General features: G+C 43.3%; 1 protein-coding gene and 3 long non-coding RNA genes across 42 annotated transcripts in view; 3 read left to right on the forward strand and 1 right to left on the reverse strand.

The window, feature by feature from the left end:
- Nucleotides 1–27975, forward strand: part of AMBRA1 (autophagy and beclin 1 regulator 1) — a 199038-nt gene that overhangs the window by 108701 nt on the left and 62362 nt on the right. The window lies entirely within an intron of this gene.
- Nucleotides 3245–6777, forward strand: LOC144334238 (uncharacterized). Its single transcript, XR_013403914.1, has 3 exons — nt 3245–3720; nt 5808–6212; nt 6702–6777. It is a non-coding gene; the product is annotated as an uncharacterized LOC144334238 (long non-coding RNA).
- LOC144334258 (uncharacterized) lies at nt 3693–10949 on the reverse strand. The gene is made up of 3 exons (XR_013403937.1): nt 7755–10949; nt 6621–7516; nt 3693–5812 (listed from the first exon to the last, which is right to left on the reverse strand). It is a non-coding gene; the product is annotated as an uncharacterized LOC144334258 (long non-coding RNA).
- LOC144334240 (uncharacterized) lies at nt 11736–15653 on the forward strand. Its single transcript, XR_013403916.1, has 3 exons — nt 11736–13493; nt 14237–14895; nt 15556–15653. It is a non-coding gene; the product is annotated as an uncharacterized LOC144334240 (long non-coding RNA).

Here is a 27975-nt window from a genome sequence, read left to right on the forward strand (position 1 = left end):
GTAAGTGGGGCACTGGTAGGACAGCTGTCATTTATGTGGTATACTCTGTCTGAGAGACAGTATAGTGAAATGTTTAAGAGTTTGGGCTTCTTGAGGCTGGGTGCAGTGGCTCACACCTATAATCCCAGCACATTGGGAGGCTGAGGCGGGCAGATCACCTGAGGTCAGGACTTCGAGACCAGCCTGGCCAACATGGTAAAACCCCATTTCTACTAAAAAACACAAAAATTAGCTGGGTGTGATGACAGGCACCTGTAATGCCAGCTACTTAGGAGGCTGAGGCAGGAGAATCGCTTGAACCCGGGAGGCAGAGGTTGCAGTGAGCTGAGATTGCGCCATTGCACTTCAGCCAGGGGGATAAGAGTAAGACTTCGTTTAAAAAAAAAAAAAAAAAGGCCGGGCACGGTGGCTCATGCCTGTAATCCCAGCACTTTGGGAGGCTGAGGCAGGCAGATCACAAGGTGTGGAGATCGAGATCATCCTGGCTAACATGGTGAAATCCCATCTCTACTAAAAATACAAAAAATTAGCTGGGCATGGTGGCAGGCACCTGTAGTCCCAGCTCCACTCAGGAGGCTGAGGCAGAATTGCATGAATCCAGGAGGCAGAGCTTGCAGTGAGCGGGAGATTGCACCACTGCACTCCAGCTTGGGCATCAGAGCGAAACTCCGTCTCAAAAAAAAAAAAAAAAGCCAAAGAAGAATAGATGGTGGCAGGGATGCAGTGGAAAGGGAATGCGTATACACTGTCAGTGGGAATGTAAATTAGTACAAAGTAGAAATCTTAATGTCTGTATGTCTGGATTGAGGCACCACTATTTGTACTTTAAGTTCTCTGTTCTCTCCGGCTTCCCTAGACCTAAAATGATCTCAAAGCTTATTAAGTCCCATGGTTGTGTGCTCCTTGGAATTACTGCTCATTTTGAAGGTGCCAGCTGAAGATTCCCTATAATCTATAATGACTCAGTATAATACCAGAATTCTTTTACTTCTCTCTTCTTAGGTTATGATTAGTATGTGCTTTGACATGTTTTGCAACCCCTCAGAACAAATGCAATGATCTAGAAATCTGCAGAGGACATGTGAGGAAAGAGAAGGCCAAATGTGAGGTCAAAGCCCATATTTTCCAGTGGAAGCAGCAGCTTTCTTTGTTATCTTTCTTTACATTTCAAACTTTCTTTAGGATTAGATATCCCCTAACTTGGGCTCCTTGTGCATGGCACAAAGCTACAGTGAGCTGGGCCTATGATAAACCCAGGACTCACCTCAATAGCCCTATAATACAAGAGAGTTATCTTTACAGGGTGAGTAAAGAGACTTGGAACAATCCTTTTTACTGTCCCATCTACTCAATTAGTTTTTACCAAAGTGAGCAGTATGAATACTGGAAGCTAATAACCCTTGCTAACTAACCCCCATCTCCTTCTTTTTACTTTTTTTTTTTGAGATGGAGTCTCGCTTTGTTGCCCAGGCTGGAGTGCAGTGGCGCACTCACTGTAACCTCCACCTCCCAGGTTCAAGCAATTCTCCTGTCTCAGCCTCCCGAATAGCTGGGACTACAGGCGTACACACCACACCCAGCTAATTTTTGTGTTTTTAGTAGAGATGGAGTTTCACCGTATTGGTCAGGCTGATCTTCAACTCCTGACTTCAGGTGATCCACCCGCCTTGGCCTCCCAAAGTGCTGCGATTACAGGCATGAGCCACTGTGCCTGCCAACCTCCTTCTTTTTAAAACCCTAGGGCTGACATTAGCTTTTCTTTCTCGTTCCCTTTTCCTATCTCCAAGCAGCCTTGTTTATTCCAACCTGGCTGGAAATGCCATGGGAGCTAGCAGACATCACCTCTCACCTTTTCTACCAAAGTAGAGCCAACCTGTGGGTGTTAATTTCCTTTCTTTAAAACTTGCTGATCAACAAAGGCCAGCTCTTCCCCTGGGTCCTCATGCCACTCATCTTGAAGAGCAAGCATGGATATCTTTGTATAAGCCATGATGGGGAAAGAAATTCCTGCAAATAGGTGACTGGGGGCCCTTTGGGAGTGTTAAGGCTCCCTTGGGTATTTCTTTTGGGCAGCTGTTGAGTGTCACCCCAGAGCCAGAGAGTCGTCTTGTAACCACATCCTCACCCTCTGAAGATAGTCTCTCATGTTATAGGGCTATTGAGGGGAGTCCCTGGATTTATCATAGGCTCAGCTCACTGCAGCTTTGTGCCATGCACAAGGGGCCCAGCATCACTTCTACTGTCTTGAGCGGTGGAGCTACATTCTTTAGGGATGCCTGGTAAACAGATTCATGGTTTTTAACTCTTCTTCTTCTTTTTTTTTTTTTTTTTGGAGACAGAGTCTCACTCTGTCACCTAGGCTGGAGTGCAATGGCATGGTCTCAGCTCACTGCAACCTCTGCCTCCTGGGTTTAAGCGATTCTCCTGCCTCAGCATCCCGAGTAGCTGGGGCTACAGGCGCATGCCACCACGCCTGGCTAATTTTTGTATTTTTAGTAGAGATGGGGTTTCATTGTGTTGGCCAGGCTGGTTTTGAACTCCTGACCTCATGATCTGCCTGCCTCAGCCCCCCAAAGTGCTGAGATTACATGCATGAGCCACCACGCCTGGCTGGTTTTTACTCTTGTGGCTCATAACTGGTAAAGCAGAAGCCAAAAATCTTCTTCCTAATTCAGGGAAGTTAACTGGTCCAGGATACAAAGGAACAGAGGGAAAGCTAGACGGGAGGTAAAGGATAGAAGTCCCCATTGGGAACAAGGGTTTCTCCTTGTTCCTGTGAAGTGGGGTGCACAGTAAACATGTGAGGGACATTTATTTTCACAAATGAAGGTGGCTAGAAAGGAGAATTGTCTCCAGAATCTACCATATTGATATAGTGCTGGTGGCTGCTTTTTGTAATATTTGCTGACTCCCAACAGCAAGAGTTCACAGCAGTCTTTTATGGTTTCCCTTGGACGGGTAACGTAAATGAAAGGAATGACATGGAAATATCCACAGTCACTCCTGCTCATTAGAGTGAAGTTTTACCCAAACAAATAGCTCTGAGATTGTGACAGTTCTATAACAGCATTTACAATTATCCAACATTGCCCATCATGCTGAACTGGCAGAGGGGTAGTGAAAAGACAGAATTTAGTAACTCAAGCTTAGATTTGGCCATGAAGTAGTATTATAGAGAAAAACAATCCTAAAATTCATAGGAACCAGAAAAGAGCCTGAATAGCCAAAGCAATCCTAAGCAAAAACAACAGCAACAACAACTGAACCAAACACAAAGCTGGAAACATCACATCACATTACCTGACTTCAAATTATACCATAAGGATGTAGTTACCAAAACTTGCAAAACGTGGGGACTTTGGAATATGGTATTTCAAATTTGGTAAGCAAAACAAAACCCCTAAGAACATTTGTTCTATACCAAGTACTGTTCCAAGAACTTCTCACATATTAATCAGCAGCAGCATTGCTATGATACTCCATCATTTTTACAGATGAGGAAACTGAGGCTAAAAGAGATGAAGTAGTTTGCCCAAAACCACAGCTAGTACTTGACAGAGTGGAGTTGGACCTCAGGCAGTCCTGCTCTTTTCCAGCAGAACCACTATGGGGTGTAATCTGATTCTTTGTTGGTAGAAAAACAGGTTAAAATCTAATCTCAGTCTTTACCTTCAGAGAACAAAAATAGGCCGGGCGCAGTAGCTCATGCCTGTAATCCCAGCACTTTGGGAGGCCGAGGCAGGCAGATCACCTGAAGACGGGAGTCTGAGACCAGCCTGAACAACATGGAGAAACCCTATCTCTACTGAAAATACAAAACTAGCCAGGCATAGTGATGCATGCCTGTAATCCCAGCTACTCAGGAGGCTGAGGCAGGAGAATCACTTGAACCCAGGAGGCAGAGTTTGCGGTGTGCCAAGATCAACAAGAGCAAAACTCCGTCTCAAAAAAAAAAGAACAAAAATAGTATGTTCAGCTCAGAAGACTGCTACTGGGGAGGGGGCTACATATGCTCTTATATCCTTGTTGCAGATCCTTTCCCCTAGAAAGAGGGCCCCATAGAAGAATTATATTCCCAAACAATGAATCGTGAAGAGGTAATTACACTGTTGCCATCCCATTGGGAAGAAGGCTGGGGCGGTGATTACATTCCAAAACAAAGCTGTTTGGGTATAATTGCACCGTGCTGCTCTTATCAGTCTGGGGAAAGCAGGCCTCTGGTCTCCATCCTCATTTGTTTTTGAGATGGAATCTGAATAGCATTCAATTAATAGTCAAGACCCAGGCACAGGGAAGTCAGCCAAAAGAGCCAAGAGGACATTAACTTGCTATTGGCATTTTCCTTCTACTGAAGTTTTCCAGACCTTTAAGTATCAGCAAATTTGAGGGGGAGCCTAGTTCAGAAAATTTATTTGGCTAGTGAAGGGTTAGAGATTCCTCTTTAAGAGGCTGTGCCCCAAACCCCTCATTGGTCTCTATATGTAAAGGAGAGATAGTTGGATGGTGGTGAAATTTTCCTCTTCTGTCAGCAGCTTTAGCTCTATCAAAACATAGTCCTTCCTTGAAATCATTCCCTGGGACTTGCAGCATGTATATATATTTTTCATGTATGTAGCTTCCAAAGTTGTAGAGCAAAAAGCTTCTCTCTGGTTGTGTTGAGATAATAAGGCTGACTTTGGTTAAATTTCAGCAATAATCTCTAGATCTGGACTAGAAGAAAAAATAAAATGATTTTTTTTTTTTTAATGACTCAGAGAACAAAAAACGGCCAGTTACTTTGAAGGCTTGCTTGTTGATCTAGAGCAAAAAAGGAAAAGGTGCATGTATCGGGATGAGGGTTGCACAACCCTGGAAAGTGGTAGAGCTTTGGCTATTATGTCATTTAGCTTTTGCTGCTGGATAAACCACCCCCAAATTTAGTGGCATAAGACATTTCTTGTTTCTCACAAATCTGTGAGTCCAATTGCAGTTCGTCTGGTTCGCACCATTGGCTCTTCTCTGTGGTCAATTAGTAGCTTGGCTAGATGTGGATGATCTTAGATGGTTTAGTAGGTAGAATAATGATCTGTCTAAGAGGTCCACATCTTAATCGCCAGAACCTGTGAATATATACTTTACATGGCAGAAGGGACTTTGCAGTTGTGATTAGGATTATGGATCTTGAGGTGGGAAGATTATCCTGATTTATCTGGGTGGGCCTCATCTGATTACATGAGCTATTAAAAGTGGAAGAGGAAGGCAGAAGGGTCAATCAAGGTGCTGCAATGATTGAAGATGCTGGCTAACAGCCAGCAAGTGAGTGGGAACCTCACTTCTGCATCTGCAAGTAGCTGAATTCTGCCAACAACCGAAATGGACAAGGAGACAGACCTGAACACAGGCCAGCCAACATCTTGGTTCTAGTCCAATGAGTCCTTTGTTTGACTTCAGGCCTATAGAACTGAGAGATAATGAATTTGTCTTGCTTAAGCCACTAAGTTTCTGGTTATCGTTATGGCAGTCATAGAAAACTAATAACAGATAGCTTCACACATGTATCTGGCATTTGGCAGGCTGTTTGGCTTCAGCTGGGATGACTTGTCTCCTTTCTATTCACCAGTAAACTAACCTGTGCTTCTTCACATAGTGTGTCAGGGTTCTCTCTCTCTCTCTCTCTTTGTGTGTGTGTGTGTGTGTGTGTGTGTGTGTGTGTGTGTGTGTGTGTGTGTGACGGAATCTCACTCTGTCACCCAGGCTGGAGTGCCGTTATATAGTCTCAGCTCACTACAACCTCCGCCTCCTGGGTTCAAGTGATTCTCCTGCCTCAGCCTCCCTAGTAGCTGGGATTACAGGCGCCTGCCACTACGCCTGGCTAATTTTTGTATTTTTAGTAGAGACAGGGTTTCACCGTGTTGGCCAGGCTGGTCTCGAACTCCTGACCTCAGGGTTCTAAAAAGAAGCAGGAGAGGTCAAGCCCTACTGCAGAGGCAATTTTTGAGTCTCTCCTTATGTCATGTTTGCTTTTGTCCATCCCATCAGCTAAAGCAAGCTGTTTGGGTAAGCCCCAAACTGGGAAGGCAACTCTCTAAGGCCATGGATACAGGAGGGCTTAAATCATTTGGGGCCATTACTGTAACATGCTGCCACAACTAAGTAGGCTTTGGAATCTGAGGTAGCCTGCTAGCACACTCTAAACACATTGCTTTTTTTTCTTTTCTTTCTTTTGAGACAGGGTCTCACTCTGTTGCCCAGGCTGGAATGCAGTGGTGTGATTACAGTTCACTGCAACCTCTGCCTCCTGGGCTCAAGTGATTGCCCCACCTCAGCCTCCCAGGTAGCTGAGACTACTGCACATGCCACCACGCCTGGCTAATTTTGGTATTTTTTGTAGAGACAGGGTTTCACTGTGTTGCCCAGACTGGTCTTAAACTCTTGGGCTCAAGTGATCTTACCACCTTGGCCTCCTAAAGTGTTAGGATTATAGGCATGAGCCACTGCGCCCAGCACAAACTGCTTTTTTTAAAAGTGTCCTTATATATACTGAGGAAAGCTTCAGCATACCAAAGCATATAGAGGTACAGATTTAGAACTTTCAAGAAATATCTTTGGATGTGGTGGCGCATGCCTGTAATCCCAGCTACTTGGGAAGCTGAGGCAGGAGAATCGCTGGAATCTCGGAGGTGGAGGTTGCGGTGAGCCAAGATTGCACCATTGCACTCCAGCCTGGGCAGCAAGAGCGGAACTCGATCTCAAAAAAAAAAAAGAAAAAGAAAAAGAAAGAAAAAAGAAGAAATGTCTTAGGTAATTATTTGGGTTATTCAGAGAAATGAATTTAGAAACAATATTCAAATAAAAAGCTAGACCCTAGTTTCCTAGACATAGGATATCAGGGAAACTACCTTTTCTCTTTCTCTGGGTATTTTCTAGGATATAGCCCTCTATTTCTGTGCTGGAGGGTAAAAAGATGTGCAAAAGAGCTTTGTGGGTGGTTGGGCCCCTTGGGGCCAAATGTATTTCTGTGTAGGAGTAAGACTGACAGAATTAACTGTGCAAGCACTTACTAATTGGCGGTAAGTGAACCTGTACCCATGGCATCATTTATAATCCAGAGCTCCTTGAACAGAAGCAACTCAGAAGAAAAGTTCCTAACAACTAAGGCAAGGCATTTTTGTGTGCCCAATTACTGTGGCATGTTATGCTTTCTTATAGCAATGGTTGGGAGAAGCAAGAATTCAGTTCTTCTCAAGCATAGGACTTAGCTTTTACTTGGCGTTGTTGAGATTGGTTAAAAATTATTTTATGGGCACCAAATGTGAATTGCATAGATTGGGCCTCAGGTCACATAGAGACAAATTCAGTGTATTCACCATTCTTTTTTTTTTTTTTAATTCATCAGTAAACTAACCTGTGCTTCTTCACATAGTGTCTCAGGGTTCTTTTCAAAGTAGAGGGTTCTTTTGAAATACAAAAATTAGCTCCAGCTAATAGTAGAGATGGGGTTTCTCCATGTTGATCAGGCTGGTCTCGAACTCCTGACCTCAAGCGATCTGCCCGTCTTGGCCTCCCAAAGTGCTGGGATTACAGGTGTGAGCCACTACGCGCGGCCTCACCAATCAATCTTTTAGGACTTCCTTGGTGTACTTTTAGAGCCACCTCAGTGGCTAGTGGGTTGGGGGCTCTGCTGTTGGTAAACCCTGGATATTGCCCTAGGCATGTGCATTCAAAATGGTATAGCCTATGTGCAGTAAAGATGTGTCCTCAAAGAGGCTGGGCACAGTGGCTCAAGCCTGTAATCCCAGCACAGTAGGCCAAGATGGGAGGATTGCTTGCGCCTAGGAAAGGCCAGCCTGGGCAACATAGCGAGAGCTTATCTCTACAAAAAGGTTCCCCCCCCCCCCGGAAATTAGCCGAGCGTGGTAGCATGTGTATGTAGTTCCACAGTCCCAGCTACTCAGGGGGCTGAGGTGGGAGGATCACTAGAGCCTGGGAGGCAGAGGTCCCCATTGAGCAGAGATCACATCACTGCACTCCAGTCCAGGTGACAGAGCAAGATCCTGTCTCAAAAAAAAAAAAAAGTATCTTTAAAGAGACAAAGATTCTCCCTAATGAAAACTAGGCCTTATCCTTTTTTGTCTGATAAAAGTCAGAGGTTGTGGTGATGAGACTGAGCTAGTGTCCTTCTAGTCTGCCTTTACTTTTACTTCTGGGTCCCTTTCCCCTCCCACCTTTCTCCCTTTGTCTGTTGTGGGTCTCAGTATTTAAGCAGAATTTTTTTTTTTTTCTTGAGACAGTCTGGCCCAGGCTGGAGTGTGGTGGCGCAATCTCGGCTCACTGCAACCTCTGTCTTCTGGGTTCAAGTGATTCTCCTGCCTCAGCCTACCTTGTAGCTGGGATTATAGGCATGCGCCACCATGCCCAGCTAATTTTTTTGTATTTTTAGTAGAGACGAGGTTTTACCATCTTGACCAGGCTGGTTTCGAAACCCTGGCTGATCCATCTGCCTTGGACTCCCAAAGTGCTGGAATTACAGGCGTGAGGCACCACACCCAGCCTTAAGCTGAATTTGAACCTGATTTTCTTTAAGGCAGAACTTAACAGAGCTAACACGGGAACTAATTGAGAGCTTATAAAAGCCACAAAGTGTTTCTTGGTCTAAATATTTTTCTGGATTCTGCTGATGTGAAGCAACTGGGGAAAAGTCGTAAAATGTTGTACAGCTTATTTTGCAAACTAATTAAAACTGAAAATATCAATGCAAAGCTGAAGTAAATTGTTTAAAATGCCCAGTTTCTTCACTCCCATGTTCTAGGTGGAGAGGCCACAGGGACAGGTTAGGAGCATATGCTGTGAATAAGTTTCTGGCTATTCTATGTCTTACCTGGGAAGAATGTGAAGGTCCTATGGGATAGACGCAGCACCAGCACCACGGGTTGACTTGGGACTCTTTGCATATCTAACCACCCCTAAAATATACCCTCTAAGTGAAAAACAGTGTGCTTGCTCTGCTGGCAGCTTCAAGACAAGTCACCTAACCTGTGCACACCCTACTCATTCACCTGCCAACCCTGAGACTCATTTATAGAATTTCTTGAGCTTCCACTGGGTGGAACTAACAAATAAATTGGCCATGGGATTTGGAGATAATATCGCTGAAGGAAACACTGACTGGCTGATTTCCCCTCTCAACTTCATGGATACCTTTTCCCCTACTCTGTTATTATTTCTGGGTAGTGTGTGTTGGAGGTTTGGTTTGTGTGGACTCATCAGTCATTGTTTTCAGGCACCGAGTACAGCTCTCCACCTTTTCCTTTGTGATATTAGTGTCTCCCCTACACGGAAGAGTGACCATTTTCTGAAAGGCTAATGCAGCTATGGAGGAGAACAGTGTTCTTTTCTGATACCTGGAGAATAGCTGTTAGAGTTTAGAATTCCTGAAAAAAATTCATTTTAGTCTTGTTATTTTAGAATATCCTTTATTTGAAGCTGCCTGCTTTCTTCACCTTCTTTCTTGTGAATGCCGCAGTTCCCTGTTCCACCTTTCTCCGAATCTGAGATCTTACAGTAAAAAAGAAGTATGCTACAAGAAATTATGGGATTCTTGTATCCAGAGCAAAGTGATGATGATTGCAAGTTGACTATTTGACATTTTACAGTTTTATATGACTCATAACTTTTGTGTGGGGAGCATAACTGAAACAGATTATCAAACTGGGAATGGCCTCAGGGGCACTGTCTCTGAAGGAAAGGGTTGGAATTTTGAGTCCTTGGGCCTTCTGAATATGACAAATTGAATTATCCTAGGATTCCTCTGTCTCTCGTTTTCATTTTTCATTGGATAGTCTGTGATGGGAGAGGATTTTTGCATACAGAGAAATAGACTCAATCAAAGAATACAGCAAACGAATACATGTGGAAATAAGGTCCAGTCTACCCCCTCAAAGAAATACATGCTTGTCTTTTCCTTTTCCAACCTAGAGCCTGGACATTAAACTGTTGAATATTTTGTCTATCTTCCCTTTTGGCTTTGATGTTCTTAAACATTGAACATTAGCAAATGTCATGGAGACACACCCATAACTACTTTCTTGTAAGGAAATCAAGGACTTGAATTCCTCTCTTATTCATAATTAATACTTTGCATTCCAAGTTATAGGTAGTACTGAGCCCTGGAGGCTGCCTGCCAGATAGGTTGACTAGCGTTTGAAGTTAGTTGGGTTGCTATTCTACTTTGCAGAAGAACCTAAAATACTTTAATTTTTTTTTCTATTGATAAGACTTTTTCCATTTAAGACATATTCAATTCACCTCACTCATTTTCTCCTCTCATCTCCTCTCCAAGTACTCAGGTTGATCCTATGGGAACATAATGTCATCCTCCTCATGCTATAGATATATGTGGACTTTCTCAAGCTGAGCCTTAAAATGTCCATTTCTCAACTGCACACTGTGCTCTTTCTCTTTTGACTATCTTGACTTTTGTGTTTTTTTCCACTCTTCTGGCTCTCATATGGGTTAGCTCCCTCAGTGAACCAGTACTGTATTTCTTTTCTTGAACTTAACCTTACCTGCTAGCCATAGGGAAAATCCAGAATGAGTACTAATCCTTTGTGGATTTATCCCTCTGTCCAACAGACAGTATAGTATAGATGCTTAAGAACAAGGGTAGAGGCCAGGCGCTGTGGCTCACACTTGTAATTCCAGCTCTCTGGGAGGCCGAGGCAGGCGGATCACCTGAGGTCTGGAGTTTGAGACCAGCCAGGCCAACATTGTGAAACCCCGTCTCTACTAAAAATACAAAAAAGTCAGCCAGGCATGGTGGCACATGCCTGTAATCCCAGCTATTTGGGAGGCTGAGGCAGGAGAATTGCTTGAACCCGGGAAGTGGAGGTTGCAGTGAGCCGAGATCACACCACTGCACTCTAGCCTGGGCGACAGAGCAAGACTCTGTCTCAAAAAAAAAAAAAAAAAAAGGTAGAAATTGGGCCTCTGTTTATGTTGAGAAGTATATGAATAAACCTGTTCATATTGATCATCTACCTGATAATTATTTATTTATTCCCTTATTCATTTGAAAGTATTTTCCTCCGGTTGTTCTAATATTTACTAACTTAATAATGAAATTAATCAACCAGGAAAAATATCAAACTGACTGATGTTACCACCACATTTATTGCTATTCTTTTTTTTTTTTTTTTTTTTCTTCCTAGATCAGGGCAGCACCCTGAACCAGTAAAAGTTCAGGGATCTCCTCATTGCTATTCTAAGGAGTAGTATAATCCTGTTTTCAAGTTTGTGTGTTATCATTGGAATATACTTCTTGAGTGCTACAATGTGCTAGGTCCTATACTAAGTGTTGGGAATTTTTAACAGGAAAAATTAAGTTACCTTATTTTTTTTTTTTTTTTTTTTGAGACGGAGTCCTTATTTAAGAATCCTTAAAGGATCTGGTCCGGCGCAGTGGCTCTCGCCTGTAATCCCAACACTTTGGGAGCCTGAGGCGGGCGGATCACGAGGTCAGGAGATCAAGACCATTCTGGCTAACACAGTGAAACCCCATCTCCACTAAAAATATAAAAAGTTAGCTGGGCATGGTGGCCGGTGTAGTCCCAGCTACTTGGGAGGCTGAGGCAGGAGAATGGCGTGAACCCGGGAGGCGGAGCTTGCAGTGAGCCGAGATCACGCCACTGCACTCTAGCCTGGGCGACAGTGCGAGACTCTGTCTCAAAAAAAAAAAAAAATCCTTAAAGGATCCATGATTTTTTTTTTTTTTTTTTTTTGCCTTTTCAATACTTATTATTGCTATTCTACCTCCAGAAATCCTGGATTTTTTCTGATTCTTTATCACTGATCATTATATCACTCTGTGACAGTTTCCCCCACAAGTAACAGGAAGAATTAACTTTGTTTTATGTTAGGGCTTTATCCAAAGATGTCAATACAATACTCATCCTATCAGAGAAATGTGTTACAAAAATGCAAGTTATCACCTCTCTACTTTTCTCTGTGTCACTTAAACACACCTAAAGTTCCTGCCACTCAAACCAGATGTACACAGCCTTCTTTTCCTCAGCAAGCTTTTTTGGGGAATTGCAGTGTCTTTCAATCTTTAGCTTCCTTTGATGAGGTCAGTTGTCTCTTCCTGGCTATCACAGAGGCTGTCATGCTGACATGATACAGGAGGATGTAGTCTTTAATGAGTGCCTTTGGCACTACTTGTCAATTGCTTATTTTCCAGTGATGTTGCATTAAAGTATTAATTAACCACTAAATTCAAGTTGACCTCTTAATTGAGGAGGCTTTGCTTTCCTGAAGGCAGGCAGACTGACTTTCCTAACATGATCTAGCACTCTTGTATGCCAACAAGTTTTGATCAGTGTGTAAAATGTACCTTTACTAAAACTGTTACTGTAATAGGTTGATTTGAGGTTGAGGAAGTCACACTGTGTTCTAGAGTGGGATACAAGTTGATATGAGCAAGAGGTAAGAGGCTGGTACCAAAGAGCAGGAGCCTGGAGCATGTGTGAAGTTTGCCTGGTGAGCAGGTGACAGGACAGGGAGAACAGCTCTGCTCAGTGAGTCAGTGACATAGTTCCAAAGGCCACCAGATAAGGACTAGGAGACATTGTCTTACTGTAAGTGGTTGTGTTTTTATTATTGCTGACTTTACTGTTCTGGGAGTCTTTTGATTCCTTCAAATAAACTGCTAAGAAGTCTAGCATTCAAATGTATGTTGTGAACACAAAAAGATTGAGAACTACTGATTTTGTGTTTTAGAAAATAAACTAGAAGTTGACAGGTTGTTCTTCTGACTCCTTTCAGTAATTCTCTATACAATTTGAGTGAGTCATTTAACCTCTGTCCACTTGACAGGCAAGGGTGTGGTGCTTACCACTATGTTCCTTCCAGAATTTAAGTAGGAAAAATTGGTAAAGCGCTCTAACTTCATCTGAAAAAGGTATTATCTGTAGTTCAAAGGAATAAAATTAAAGATATGTCCTAGCACCCAGGTTTTTGGCAGTACCTGAACTACTTGAGACAAGCTGGGACTGCCAACGTTAGGTGTTCCAATGACAAGAACACCTCAGTGCTGAGAGACAGGCTCAGGTGGCTGAAAAGGATCCATCTCAGTTTAATAAAAGGAATTGCTGAAGAACATCTGAGTTGTGCTAGGCACCCTTGGGACATAAGATAAATACTTCTTGTTGAACTAAATAGAAGTGGTCACAGCAGCAGTAAGGAGGCTGTAAGACTTGTCCAGGATTTGTACAGAATCTTTTCACAGGCTGAATGTTGCTCACAATGTGTCCTTTGACTATCTCTGGCTAATTATTATTTTAATCTCTTCTCAGCTTTTCCACAAATATAATGTCAACCAAAGATCTTAGGCCATTCACAACTCTTTTGTAAAAATTAATGTGGATGTGAAAATGAGGCATCAAATCCTGAAGTAGAAAGTTATTCCTGGCCAGGCGCGGTGGCTCACGCCTGTAATCCTGGCACTTTGGGAGGCCAGGGTGGGTGGATCATGAGGACAGGAGATCGAGACCATCCTGGCTAACATGATGAAACCACATCTCTACTAAAATACAAAAAAATTAGCTGGGTGTGGTGACGCGTGCCTGTAGTCCCAGCTACTCAGGAGGCTGAGGCAGGGGAATTCCTTGAACCTGGGAGGCGGAGATTGCAGTGAGACGAGATCGGGCCACTGCACTTCAGCCTGGCAACAGAGCAAGACTCCATCTCAAAAAAAAAAAAAAAAAAAAAGAAGAAAGTTATTTCTTAACCCTTTGGGGGAAATGCCAAAATACTCTTAAAGGAACATTACTCTATTGCCCATGGAGTGCAATGGAGCGATCTTGGCTCACTGCAACCTCCGCCTCCTGGATTCAAGTGATCCTGCCACCTCAGCCTCCTGAGTAGCTGGGAGTATAGGCACTCTTCATCATGCTCAGCTAATTTTTTGTATTTTTAATAGAGACAGGGTTTGTATTTTGTGTGTGTGTGTATGTGTGTGCATGTGTGTGTGTGTGTGTATAGTGTTTCTGTTTTTTGGGGTTTTTTTTGGAGACAGAGTCTCGCTCTGTCACCCAGGCTGGAGTGCAGTGGCGCGATCTCAGCTCACTGCAAGCTCCACCTCCGGGTTCACGCCGTTCTCCTGCCTTAGCCTCCTGAGTAGCTGGGACTACAGGCACCTGCCACCACATCCAGCTAATTTTTTGTATTTTTAGTAGAGATGGGGTTTCACTGTGTTAGCCAGGATGGTCTCGATCTCCTGACCTCGTGATCCTCCTGTCATGGTCTCCCAAAGTGCTGGGATTACAGGCATGAGCCACCACACCTGGCCGAATTTTTATATTTTTTAGTAGAGATGCAGTTTTGCCACGTTGGCCAGGCTGATCTTGAACTCCTGACTTCAAGTGATCCGCCCGCCTCAGCCTCCCAAAGTGCTGAGATTACAGGCATGAGCCACTACATCTGGCCGGAATTCAAATTTCATCTAAACTCTTACTAACCTGGAGACCATGGGCAAATGGTTTAACTTGATCTGAGCCTCCATTTCCTCCTCATCTATTACATAGGGATTCAGTAAATTCTTTCAGCAACTACCCTATCAGAAATCACCAGTCTTCCACGCAACATTTTCCATTCCTCTTCCCTGTTTTATATTTCTCCATGGATCTTACCATAATTTAACATACTATATGGTGAACTTACTAGTTCTTTCTCCTCCTCCCTCTAGAATGTGATTTCCATGAAGGTGGGAATTTTTGTCTATTTTGTTCGTTGTCTGGCATGTAGTAGGTACTCAATAAATATTTGTCTGATGAGTAAACAAACTTCCTGTAGGGTGGTTGTGAAGTTAGAATGGGAGCTTTTTATTTTATTTGTTTGAGACAGTCGTACCTTGTCACCCAGGCTGGAGTGTGGTGGTGCAGACATGGCTCACTGCAAGCACCCAACTCCTGGGCTCAAGCAATCCTCCCACTTTAGCCTTCTGAGTAGCTAGGACCACAGGCCCATGGTGCCACACCTGGCTAATTTTTAAAAAATTGTATTGTAGAGATGGGGTCTCCCTATGTTGCTCAGGCTGGTCTTGAACTCCTGGCTTAAGCAATCCTCCCACCTTGGCCTCCAAAGTGCTAGGGTTATAGGCATAAGCCATGGTGCCCAGTCTTGAATGAAAGCTTTTAGAGCACTTATTTTGGCACTTGGCATGTTTTCTTTGGCTCTAAGGAAGATAATACAAGTCTTATTTATATAACTGATTAATGTGTAAAGTGTCTTGCTACACATTGCTCAGTTATATCAGAATGGAAGTATGGATATTAGATGCTTATAAAGTTTTAAAATGAAATAGGCTGGGCACAGTGACTCATTCCTGTAATGCCAGCACTTGGGGAGGCCAAATTAGGAGGATTGCCTGAGGCCAGGAGTTCGAGACCAGTCTGGGCAACATAGTGAGACCATATCTCTACCAAAAAAAAAAAAAAAAGTTTAAGTTAGCTGGGCATGGTGGTGTGGGCCTGTAATCCTAGCTACTCAGAAGGCTGAGGCAGGAGGATTGCTTGAGCCCAGGAGTTCAAGGCTGCAGTGAGCAATGATCGCACCACTACACTCCACCCTAGGGCAACAGAGTGAGACCCTATCTCTAAAAAAAGAGAAAAAGAAAGAAATACATGTTGCTATGTCTTATTCTTAGATTCATTTTACTCTGCAGATAACATATTTAAATTGTGCCTAGTTTATAATGTTTCATTGTACATATTTTCATATAATTTTCATACATATTACACATATAATAGGTGTACATATTTTCTCTCTCTTTCAAGATTATCAGTTCTCTCAAGTTAGGAACCATACCTTTTTTTCATAGTTGCCGTCCCCAATGTTTCTGTTACAGTCTGTTACATTGTAGTCTAAGGATTCTATTTCTTTTTTTTTTTTTTTTTAACTCCTTACTATCATTCCCAAGGTACTCTATCTCTAAAACATTCAGAGCAATAAAAAATTCTGTTATAAAAACAATGTTTTCATTTTGGAGGAAGGGAAGATTAGGAGCTAGAGAGTTCAGCATAAAACACATTTTACCTGGAGCATATTCAGTGAAAATACGTTAGATATAGATATAACTGTAAAGCCTAAACTAACTAAATCTAATATTTTATTACATCTTCCTTTTCTTTTTTTGAGGTGGAGTTTCCCTCTTGTCACCCAGGCTGGAGTTCAGTGGCGCGATCTCGGCTCACTGCAACCTCCGCCTCCCAGGTTCAAGTGAATCTCCTGCCTCAGCCTCCCGAGTAGCTGGGATTACAGGCATAGACCACCACACTCAGCTAATTTTGTGTTTTTAGTTGAAACGGGGTTTTGCCATGTTGGCCAGGCTGGTCTCGAACTCCTGACCTCAGGTGATCCACCCACTTCGGCCGCCCAAAGTGCTGGGATTACAGGCTTAAGCCACTGTGCCTGACCTTTCTTTTCTTTAAGAGTGATGCTTGGGCTACTAGGAGGCTAAGGTGGGAGGATTCCATAAGCTCAGGAGTTCAGAGTTACATTGAGCCAAGAGTAATGCTTGGGCCTCCTTCCTCATCTTCTTTTTTCTTTTTTTTAAGAGACGAGGTCTCACTATATTGCCCAGGCTGTTATCAAACTCCTGGGCTCAAGCCATCCTCCTGCCTTGGCACCTCCTAAGGTGCTTGGGACTACCAGTGTGAGCCACCATGCCCGCCACCCCATCCCACTTTTTTTTGTATTAGTGATTGGTCCCACCACGCACTGCTTGCTGCATATTCTTTATCATTCATTGCTATTATAATTCACAGAACCACTCAGAGAAGGCAGCTGTTGTTTGGCCATTCCTTCATTCAACAAATGTATGAGGGTTTCCACTATACCTGTCACCATCCTATGCCCTGGAAGAATAGCAACCGTGTTTTCCTAAGTAAACTGAAGATTTCAGGATCTCTTCTCACTATTCTAACCCTGATTGAGGCCATTATGCTTTCATAGCAGTTTCCTGACTGGTTGTTCCCTGCTTATAATCTTCCCACACGAGAAATACTTGCCAGTATGTGGCCCTAGACTTCTGGTAAACATGAAAGAATGCATGTGTGTTTATCTCCATTCTCTCCCAAATGTCTTCTAAATTAACAGTAAAGGGGCCAGGCACAGTGGCTCATGCCTGTAATCCTACCACTTTGGGAGGCCAAGGCAGGCGGATCACTTGAGGTCAGGAGTTTGAGACCAGCCTAGCCGACATGGTGAAATCCCATCTCTACTAAAACTACAAAAATTAGCCGGGTATGGTGGTGTGCTACTTGGGAGGCTGAGGCAGGAGAATCGCTTGAACCCAGGAGGCAGACGTTGCAGTGAGCTGAGATCATGCCAGTGCACTCTAGCCTGGGCAACAGAGTGAGACTCTGTTCCCCTGCCAAAAAAAAAAGAGTAACAGTAACAGTAAAGGATTTAGACAAAAGTATATATTCATTGTAAAAAGAGAATGGGCAAAAGCAAGTGATGACTAGTAAGTGATGACAAGATCATTTCTCTTCTAGAAGAAACAAAATTGCATATGAAAGGAAATACGAATTTATTATACTATACCTGTGTTTGTGAATATTTATATAGTCATAATACTGTAAATAATTTACATTAACCCAAACATGGGATGTAATTATTTTGGAAGGATGGGAGAGAAAAGAGGCTAGGAATAAATCATCTCCCATCATAGGAAATCAGTAGATAACAGCGGAAATTGAAAAAATCAGTAATAGGCCTAGTGCAGTGGCTCACACTTGTAATCCCAATACTTTGGGAGGCTAAGGTGGGCAGATCACTTGAGGTCAGGAGTTTGAGACCAGCCTTGCCAACATGGTGAAACCCCTACTCTACTAAAAATACAAAAATTAGCCTGGTGTGGTGGCGCGTGCCTTTAGTCCCAGCTATTTAGGAGGCTGAGGCAGGAGAATCTCATGAACCCGGGAGGCAGATGTTGCAGGGAGGCAGAGGTTGCAGTGAGCCAAGATTGCGCCACTGCACTCCAGCCTGGCGACAGAGCGAGACTCCATCTTAAAAAAAAAAAAAAAGGCCGGGCGCGGTGGCTCAAGCCTGTAATCCCAGCACTTTGGGAGGCCGAGGCGGGCGGATCACAAGGTCAGGAGATCGAGACCACAGTGAAACCCCGTCTCTACTAAAAATACAAAAAATTAGCCGGGCGCGGTGGCGGGCGCCTGTAGTCCCAGCTACTCAGGAGGCTGAGGCAGGAGAATGGCGGGAACCCGGGAGGCGGAGCTTGCAGTGAGCCGAGATCGCGCCACTGCACTCCAGCCTGGGCAACAGCGTAAGACTCCGTCTCAAAAAAAAAAAAAAAAAAAAGTAATTTTAGAAATATGATGGTTAATTATCAGAAGATAAACAAAAAAGGTTTGAAAAGTGATTGCCTCTGGAGAACAGAAATCAAGGAGGGTGGGTCATGGGGCTGGAGGCTGCAATCTAACTTTATTAGCCTTGAATACTTTTTAACTTTAAAAATTATGGGTAGGTAGTACTTTGATAAAAAAAATTTGAAAGCTATCCACTGTGTAATTTCCTTACTCAAAAACGTCAAAAGATTTCTCTTTCCTGCCACACAGATGACAAGTTCCTTATCTTTTTTCAACCTGATCTCTATTATTCTTTATATAAGCCTTTGCTTCCCAGTGAACTGGTATTAGCCCTTGACCCCTGAATCCACTTTGAGCAGTAACCTCTTTCTATCCTGAACTGTTCTCCTTTCCACATGCTTCAAGCCCTAGCTCCTCTGTACTCTGTAAGTTTCCTGCTCCTTCTCAGGTGGCCATTGGTGCCCAGTGGCCCCTTCCTAAATGGCTGTGGCTGTGGTTGGTCCCCTCATTAGATACTCACATTGCCTTTTCTCATTTGTTATGCTTTTTTTTTTTTTGAGACAGAGTCTTGCTCGGTTGCCCAGGCTGGAGTGCAGTGGCGCGATCTTGGCTCACTGCAACCTCTGCCTCTTGGCTTCAAGTGATTCGTCTGCCTCTGCCTCCTGAGTAGCTGGGACTACAGGCGTGTGCCACCACGCCTGGCCTCATTTATAATGCTTTTGATGGAAGTCTTATCTCCCCAACTGGATTGTAGGCTGCAACCAAGCAAGAAGTACATCTTATTACCATTTTGTATACATCCTCCACAGTGCTGTTTGATAAATATCTGTTTAATATTCAGTTCTCACTCAGCCATCAAAAAGCTTTCTGTTTTGAGATCACTATTCTTTATTCTAGGCATGTCTCAAGACTCTACTTTAGTCTAGATCCCAAATCTGTGTATCTTTGTCAGCCTTAGTGAGGTTGAAGGCCAAGGCTTTATCTCTTTGCTGCTGATACTGTCGCTGGTTGGCACAGCATGCTAGTTGTTTTTTATAGAACATAGCATGGACAGTTGCACAATTTCTGTGAATGTTTAAGCAAGATTGTATGTATACATTTCAGAAGTTCTGTGTTATCTATGAGAAATGCTAATTCATCATTGGTATCACTGTTTTGGGGATGGATGAGCCTTTTTCCTTTCTACCTCCTTGCCTGATGATCCCTTACACTGCAAAGAGCCAGGAAAAACCAAAAGTAAATGAAGCCCTATGCAATCTCCACTTTTTCTCTTTGCACTCTCTAAGAATAACCACCTGGCTTTGCATGCTCCTTAGAGAGGCATCCTCTGTGATATATCTTAGCCTGTTGAGCCCCAAAGTTACCTGAAACGTTTATGTTACTAGTTTTTAATCTTTAGAGAACAGTGAACTCTCTGAGAAAGTGTGGTAAAAACTTAGACCCTATACTCAGAAGAAAATATGTACACATAACTATAGTAACGTGTGCCCAGGATTTTGTTTTTATTCCAGTATGGTAAGGACAAAAGATGAAGAGATGATTGCCGTTGAAAGGATAGTTTGTTCCTTACAGTTCCTAAGAGATGGGCATGTGCCATGCCACACAACACAAGGCCACATGGGGAAGTACCAGGGAGTCAGGAGGCAGAAGGAGGGCATGGGAGGAACATGAGCCTTTATTGGGGTTTCTAGGGGAAGGGGTGGGTGAGGCTAAGAAAGTTTAGGATTGGATCAGTTTGAATAATTTTGGCAGGCTCTGGGCTGTAGGTATGGGCACTAGTTGTCCATACTTGGCCCTGAGGTGATTTAGGGCTGGGGAATATTGTCTTGGTGTTGATTTTATTTTTTATTTTTATTTTTTGAGAGGGAATCTCACTCTAGCCAGGCTGGAGTGCAGTGGCACTATCTTAGCTCACTGCAACCTCCGCCTCCCGGGTTCAAGTGATTCTCCTGCCTCAGCCTCCTGCGTAGCTGGGATTACAGGCACCTGCCGCCATGCCCAGCTGATTTTTGTGTTTTTAGTAGAGATGGGATTTCATCCTGTTGGCCAGGATGATCCGCCCGCCTCAGCCTCCCAAAGTACTGGGATTGCAGGCGTGAGCCACTTCGCCCGGCCTTGTCTTGGCGTTTAATAAAGGAGGTAGTTAAGGTATGGACTCCGGATTGGTTGGTTTGCAGCCATCTCCAGGAATTAACTAACCCTGGGAGGTACAGTTGCTTATCGGCAAAGCCCCAAGATGTCAAAGCATCATAAAATATAGAAAATGAAAAACATTAATATAATAACAGACTCATGCACACATGCACAATTTTATTTGCTATTTCAGGGGTTTCTTGAACCACCTGAAGCCTATCTGTAAACCCAAGGTACAAAACCTAAATTGGGTCCTGGGAGCTCTCTGCCTTTGAATACAGTATTTGAGTTTAGTTTAGACCATCTCAGGAAGGTGCATAGTTAATTATTAAATCCAGGGAAATGCAGCAACTGCTCAACTCTTTTGGTAAAGCTTTTCTTTCCACTTTGTTTTGACTTTTATACTAGGAGCTTATTTGTGAGTATTTTGTGCCAAGAGGGATAAGCCTGCATTCTCTAATTGCTGCATCAAGTCTGCTCACAGGGCATCCTGATGACATTTTAAATACATGGAAATTTTTGAATGCATGAAAACATCTAGTGCTGATTCTCTGGCACCTGCTCTTCTCTTCTTGGAGTTTATCCCATTGCCTAATTCTGTACATTGTTTCCAAACCTTTCATTAACCATTGTTGGAATTTTTGCTTTTTAACCTCAGCATCCCCACTTATCTTTTGAACAGAAACAAAACCATCTCTGACTACTAGGCATTTCCTAGAGTGAAAAGCTCCCTATCTCTCCTTTTATGACTTTTCAGAGCATGAAATGGCTGTGCTAATCCTGTTGGCCCCAAGGCAAGAGCCTTGCAGAGGCTAACAAAAGAGAAGGCCTGCACCCACTTGGATCTTCCACAGGCCAGAGCAGGCTTCTTTTTCTTTTTCTTTTTCTTTTTTTTTTTTTTTACATTTTCCCAAGCTGCAGAGGGAAGCCTGCCCACCCTGGCTTTGTTTTGGCTGCAGTTATATTTCCCCGGCACGAAACCATCAATTTCTTAGTGCCCTGAGTCCTGTGCTAGATAGACTTCCAGAAGTTGGGTGCTTTCCTGGAGTTGCAGAAATCAGACAACAAGGTTTTTAGGAATTTTGGAAGTGCCATTCTGATGATTGAGTGGGTATTTTCTCAAAGCCAAAGGTACTTTGAGTCCTAGTTAACAAATTGGGTTGTAACTCTGTGCTTTGTGCAAGGTACTCTTTAGTTAAGTGCAAGGATTCAGCGGTACTCAGAGGGATTTAAGGAGTCCCTACTCTTAAGGAGCTGACAGTCGAATAGCCCGAGTCAGATATATTCAAGTAGCCCTTTGTTTCTTTATTTAATATGGAATTACCGCATACCTTCTACAGCAGAGCGTCACAATATTTCCTGTAAAGATGAAGAAACTGTGTGTGTTCTTGCTGCCAGAGGCACTTACTAATAATGTACTATGGGGATTCCGATTCAGGGAAAGTGTTGAGTGGGAATGGAACAGGTATACTTGGCTTGTAGATTTTGAGTTGGCCCCTGGTGGGCTGAATTTTAAACCCATCCTCAAGCGAAATGGATAATGGTAGAGCATCCTGTGGAGGGCAGGGGATTGAGCAGAAGAACTGTAACAGAATAAGAGAGAAACAAAGTGCCACGGGGCTTCTGAAGAGGAGATGATATCAGGTTAGTGAGATCAGAAAAGACTTCTTAGAAAAGGGGATTATTGGCTGGACGTGGTGTCTCACGCCTGTAATCCCAGAATTTTGGGAGGCCAAGGTAGGTAGATCACTTGAGGCCAGGAGTTTGAAACCTGCCTGGCCAATATAGTGAAACCCCATCTCTACTAAAAATACAAAAATTAGCCGGGCATGGTGGTGCACACCTGTAATCCCAGCTACTTGGGAGTTCTGAGGCAGGAGAATCACTTGAACCCGGGAGACAGAGGTTGTAGTGAGCTGGGATCGCACCACTGTACTCCAGCCTGGGCGACAGAGTGATACCCTGTCTCAAAACAAAGCAGAGGGGAGTGGATTATTTGAGAAAGTCCTTCAATGGGGAGATGAGGGATGAAGGGGATTTTAGTAAACCTTGACTAGGGCAGGCAGGAAGGAGTCTAGATAGTGGGGGCAGTATGAGCAGAAGGTTTAAATGTAGGGATGTACAAAGTGATGGGAATGGAGAGCAGTGGGAGACAAGCACAGAGGGGTAGATGACAGACAGGTCCAGATCGAGGAGGGCCTTGAAGACCAAGGAGTCTACCTCAGTGTAGTCAGCGAGGAGCCACTGAAACTTTAGAGCACTTGAGTGACAATCAAAAATCTGCTTTTAAAAACAATCTGGCATTGAAGATGGGAGGGGAGTAAAAAGGAAGATAGATGGTTTTGTATGAGACAAGGGCCTGGCGCTTAGTGTTAACTGCAAAATTATTTCCTGGTTTCCCATACCCCAAGGAATATATAGAGGAGCTTGCATGTTTTTGTGTATTCTTTATGATGACCAGCAACACAGTTGGTCTTAAAAAGGTGTGCGCTTATACCACCGTGCTCACTTGTTTACGTGCACCCCTAACTTGTGATAGCAGGTCCAGGGTTTTCTGGGAGGTGCATGCAGCTCTGACAGAAAGGAAAACACCAAAATACGTTTTAATCTCCTTTGTCAGATATCTCTTGTAAAAGCTAGAAATTTGCCACAGGCCTTTCAGACATTTATCTAACCTGATGTTAAAATTATGAGGGATGAAGGAGATTTTAGTAAACATTGACTAGGGCAGGAAGGAAGGAGTCTAGATAGTGGGGGCAGTATGAGACTTAAAATTAAGTCTTTCTTGTTTTCAGGGTAAGATGTTATATGGCGTCAAGATGACATTGAAGAGAAAAGCTTGGGCCTGGGCATGTGTTTGCATGTTTCATCTGTGCAGACCCACTGTTCCTAGTTTGAACTCAGGAATCCTGTGGCTTTAGAGTCTCTGCCTTTGTGGGGTACAAAGTTTATGTGACCATATGTCACTCAGTAGCTGCCTGCAGAATGGTTTCACCAGTGCAGTAGCTCAGGCTTTACGTGGTATGAACTTGATTCATCAAGACTCAGGACATGTTTCTGTGGGCATAATCTTTTATGTCAGGAATTCCAAATAAACAGAATGTAGACTTTCTGCCTGCCTCTGGAATTTAGTGGGACTCCACATCCCCAAGTATTTAACTTTAGCTGATTATGACCTCCCCCTTGGTCAAGGTTTAAGATTGTGGGAAAGCACGTAAATGTTCTTCTTTCCTTTGTATTCCCAGTTGTTTGCTTTCGTTTGCTTCCTTCTTTCCTATTGTGAGAAATTTTAAAATACTTGCAAACATATGCCCAGAAATTTTAAAGTAGTATCTATGCAGGCATATATATGACATGCATTTGTGCTTCCACAACCAAAATTTAACAGTATTGACATTTTGCCCTATTTGCCTCAACAAATTGAGTTGTTTTGCCCTATTTGTCTCAACAAATTTATTGTGTTTCATTTTTCGAGTCAGGGTCTTCCTCTGTCACCCAGGCTGGAGTGCAGTAGCAGGATCACAGCTCACTGCAGCCTTGACCTTTCAGGCTCAAGAGATCCTCCCACCTCAGCCTCCTAAATAGCTGGGACTATAGGCATGTACCATCATGCTTGGCTAATTTTTTTATTTTTTGTAGCGATAAGGTCTCACTAGGTTGCAGAGGCTGGTCTCGAGCTCCTGAGCTCAAGGGATATTCGTAGCTCAGCCTCCCAAAGTGCTGGGATTATAGGTGTGCACCACCACTCCTGGACCTAATTGTTTCTTATTTAATTAATTAATTTATTTATTTTTGAGATGAGGTCTCACTATGTTGCCCAGCTGGGCCTTGCACTCCTGGCCTCCCGCGATCTTCCCACCCTGGCCTCTCAAAATGTTGGGATTACAGGTGTGAGTCACCATGCCTGGCCTCCCAACAGATTTTTGAAAATGAAACATTTCAAATAAAGTTGAAGTTCCTTTGACCCCTTTGATTATCTTTCCCACTTCACAGAGAGGCAGCCGCTCTTATGACTTTGGTTTATATGGTTGTACTTTATCTTTTATAGCTTAATATATTAGTAAAATAGAGTTTTTGTATTTTAAGAGTTGTGTTTATGCCGGGTGCGGTGGCTCACGCCTGTAATCCCAGCACTTTGGGAAGCCGAGGCAGGTGGATCACGACGTCAGGAGATCGAGACCATCCTGGCTAACATGGTGAAACCCCATCTCTACTAAACATAAAATTAGCTGGGCGTGGTGATGCGTGCCTGTAGTCCCAGCTGCTTGGGAGGCTGAGCCAGGAGAATGGTGGGAACCCGGGAAGTGGAGGTTGCAGTGAGCCGAGATCGCACCACTATACTCCAGCCTGGGCGACAGAGCGAGACTCTGTCTCAAAAAAAAAAAAAAAAAAAAAAGAGCGTGTTTATATAAATGGGGTCATATGCATATGGATCATCATATAACTTTCAAAATTCGGTATTATAAGTCCATGTTTTTATAGTTTGATTGATTTGATTTATTTCTGTTGTTACATAGTATTCTAATAGTCATTCATATGTCTTGTTGTCTGTTCCCTATTGATGAACATTTAACTTTCTAGATTTTTCACTCTTATAATGTGCCCTGAAATTCTGTACACATGTGGTGTTTTCTCTAAGATGTTTACACAGAGATGGAATTGTTCTGGCTCATCTTCAGTTATATAGCACAGAGTTTTTTGGCTACTAAAGCCATAACACTCTTACTTCTTAAATATATGAAAGGCATCTCAGGGTGTTATTCTGACTGGCACTCAGTGAAAAGAGGGAAGGTGAGGCTCCTGAACTTCACTGGTAAACCCAGGACCAAGGAATTTTTCTGAAGTCCTTCAACTCTTTAGCTTCATGGAATAAGTAAATGTATATGTCGAATACATTGGAGATTAAATAGTAAAATGTATAATTTTGTTTTACTCCTCTGTGGTATTCTAGGATATGTGTGTGTGTGTGTGTGTGTGTGTGTGTGTGTGTGTGTGTGTGTATTTTGGGGGGTGGAGGGGCAAGGGGGAGGTGGATGGAGTCTGGCTGTATCGCCCAGGCTGGAGTGCAGTGGCATATCTCAGCTAATTGCAACATCCATCTCCTGGGTCTCAGCAATTCTCTTGCCTCAGCCTCCCAAGTAGCTGGGATTACAGGCGCACGCCACCATACCCTGCTACTTTTTGTATTTTTAGTAGATATGGGGTTTCACCATGTTGGCCAGGCTGATCTCGAACTCCTGACCTCAGGTGGTCCACCTGCCTCAGTCTCCCAATCTAGGATATAAATTTTTTTTTTTTTTTTTTTTTTTTTTGAGACGGAGTCTCGCTCTGTCGCCAGGGCTGGAGCGCAGTGGCCGGATCTCAGCTCACTGCAAGCTCCGCCTCCCGGGTTCCCGCCATTCTCCTGCCTCAGCCTCCTGTGTAGCTGGGACTACAGGCGCCCGCCACCTCGCCCGGCTAGTTTTTTGTATTTTTTTAGTAGAGACGGGGTTTCACCGTGTTCGCCAGGATGGTCTCGATCTCCTGACCTCGTGATCCGCCCGTCTCGGCCTCCCAAAGTGCTGGGATTACAGGCTTGAGCCACCGCGCCCGGCCGGATATAAATTTTTAATTGTTATAAGTGTCAGTGTCTCTGACCCCCTTTTAAAATTTATAAAGTAATATAGTTTCACTGTAAATAATTCAAGTAATACCAAAATATATACAGTAAAATGTTCAAATTTGTCTTCCCACTCTTGCAATCCCATTCCCCAAAGTTTGGTTTGTAGCATGTCTTTCCAAGTTTTTTTTCTATGTGTAATCAAAAACATATGTATATTTATACATCTGTATAGTTTTCATCATTTTGTTTTGTAGTGGGGATGGGATCATACAGAACAATATCCAGGATTTCTGTCTGTTCGTGTATCTAGATCTGCTTTATTCTTAGTAGTGGCTGCTTGGTGTTCCATAGTGTAGTTGAACATAATTTGGTCACCTGTTTTCTTCCCGATGGATATTTAAATTTATTTATAATGAAACACAAACTCTTTTTGCAAAATATAGTTGCTTCGTCCTGTTCCTGGATGGGTATACCATACTAAAAACTCCTTTAAATTATGATTTGGTTCTGTATAATTCAGCCAGTCCCTCTAATACGTGTAGGTAGTAAAAGCCATCTAGGACCTGTTATCGAACTTGCAGAAGGAGCAGTTTATAAGGCCAATGGTAACATTCCTTGTGTATTTCATGTTTATGGATGGCAATATTCTAAGTCCCATGGCTGCACAGTATCTAAAATGTGAGGGGCTGGGCATGGTGGCTCAAGCTTTTAGTCCCAGCTACTCAGGAGGCTGAGGTGGGAGGATCACTTGAGGCCATGAATTCAAGGCTGTAGTGAGCTGTTACCATGCCACAGCACTCCAGCCTGGGCGACAGAGCAAGATCTTGTCGCTTAAAAAGTGAAAAACTTAAAAAATATATATGAAGGAAAAGTTGATCCCTTCTCTCAAGGAGTTCACCATCTCAGGAAGAAGGAAAAATCATACAGTACCAATGGAAAATCGATGGCTCAGTGTACACAGAGACAAAAACGCTTGAACTCAGAGGAAACTTATGTACTTGTAGTCAGGTAACCTAATAGATGACAAAGTTTTGTGTTATGAAAAACAGCTAATAGTGTGTAGGCAGGGACTTCTCTCTAATTCAGAAAAGCTTCTGGGAGGAGGTGGGGTTTTAAACAGGCTTCAAGACTGAAAAGGCTCATCTGGATGGCTGTGTTCCAGGTGCGTCCTTTTAGCAGCGTCTCAATATATGGCTTGCGAATATTGCTTTTCCACTGTGTGCCTGGCGTTAATGTTTGAACACTGGATTTTAATTAGAAGCTATTTCAAATTAGCTATCTTTTTATGACAAGTGCTGTTCTCCTCAGATTCCACAGCATATGCCTGGTTCTGGGGACTACTCGAGTTTCAGAGTAGTTTATGCTGTGAGACAGACCCATTGACCATGCTCTCTCCCACTTATTTTTGCTCCTGATTTTCCATTAGTGGGTTCCTGCACTTCAGAACAAGGGTCTGAAATCTTTTTTCCACTTTAGGATCTAAAGGAAAACAGCATGGCAGAGCCAGTAGGGCAGAATGTCTTTTTTCTTTTTTTTTTGCAACGGAGTCTTGCCCTGTCGCCCAGGCTAGAGTGCAGTGGCGCAATCTCGACTCACTGCAACCTCCACCTCCATGGCTCAAGTGATTTTCATGCCTCAGCCTCCCAAGTAGCTGGGATTATAGATGTGCGCCACCACACCTGGTTCATTTTTTGTATTTTTAGTAGAGATAGGGTTTTACTGTGTTGGCCAGGCTGGTCTTGAACTCCTGACTTCAGGTGATCTGCCTGCCTCAGCCTCCCAAAATGGTGGGATTACAGGTATGAGCCACTGCACCTGGCCCAGCCCATCTTCTTATAAGCAACTGTCACCACCAAATACATTAAGAATCACTAATATTTT

This window comes from Macaca mulatta, chromosome 14 (genome assembly GCF_049350105.2).
Source record: "Macaca mulatta isolate MMU2019108-1 chromosome 14, T2T-MMU8v2.0, whole genome shotgun sequence".
NCBI classification, from domain to species: Eukaryota; Metazoa; Chordata; class Mammalia; order Primates; family Cercopithecidae; genus Macaca; species Macaca mulatta.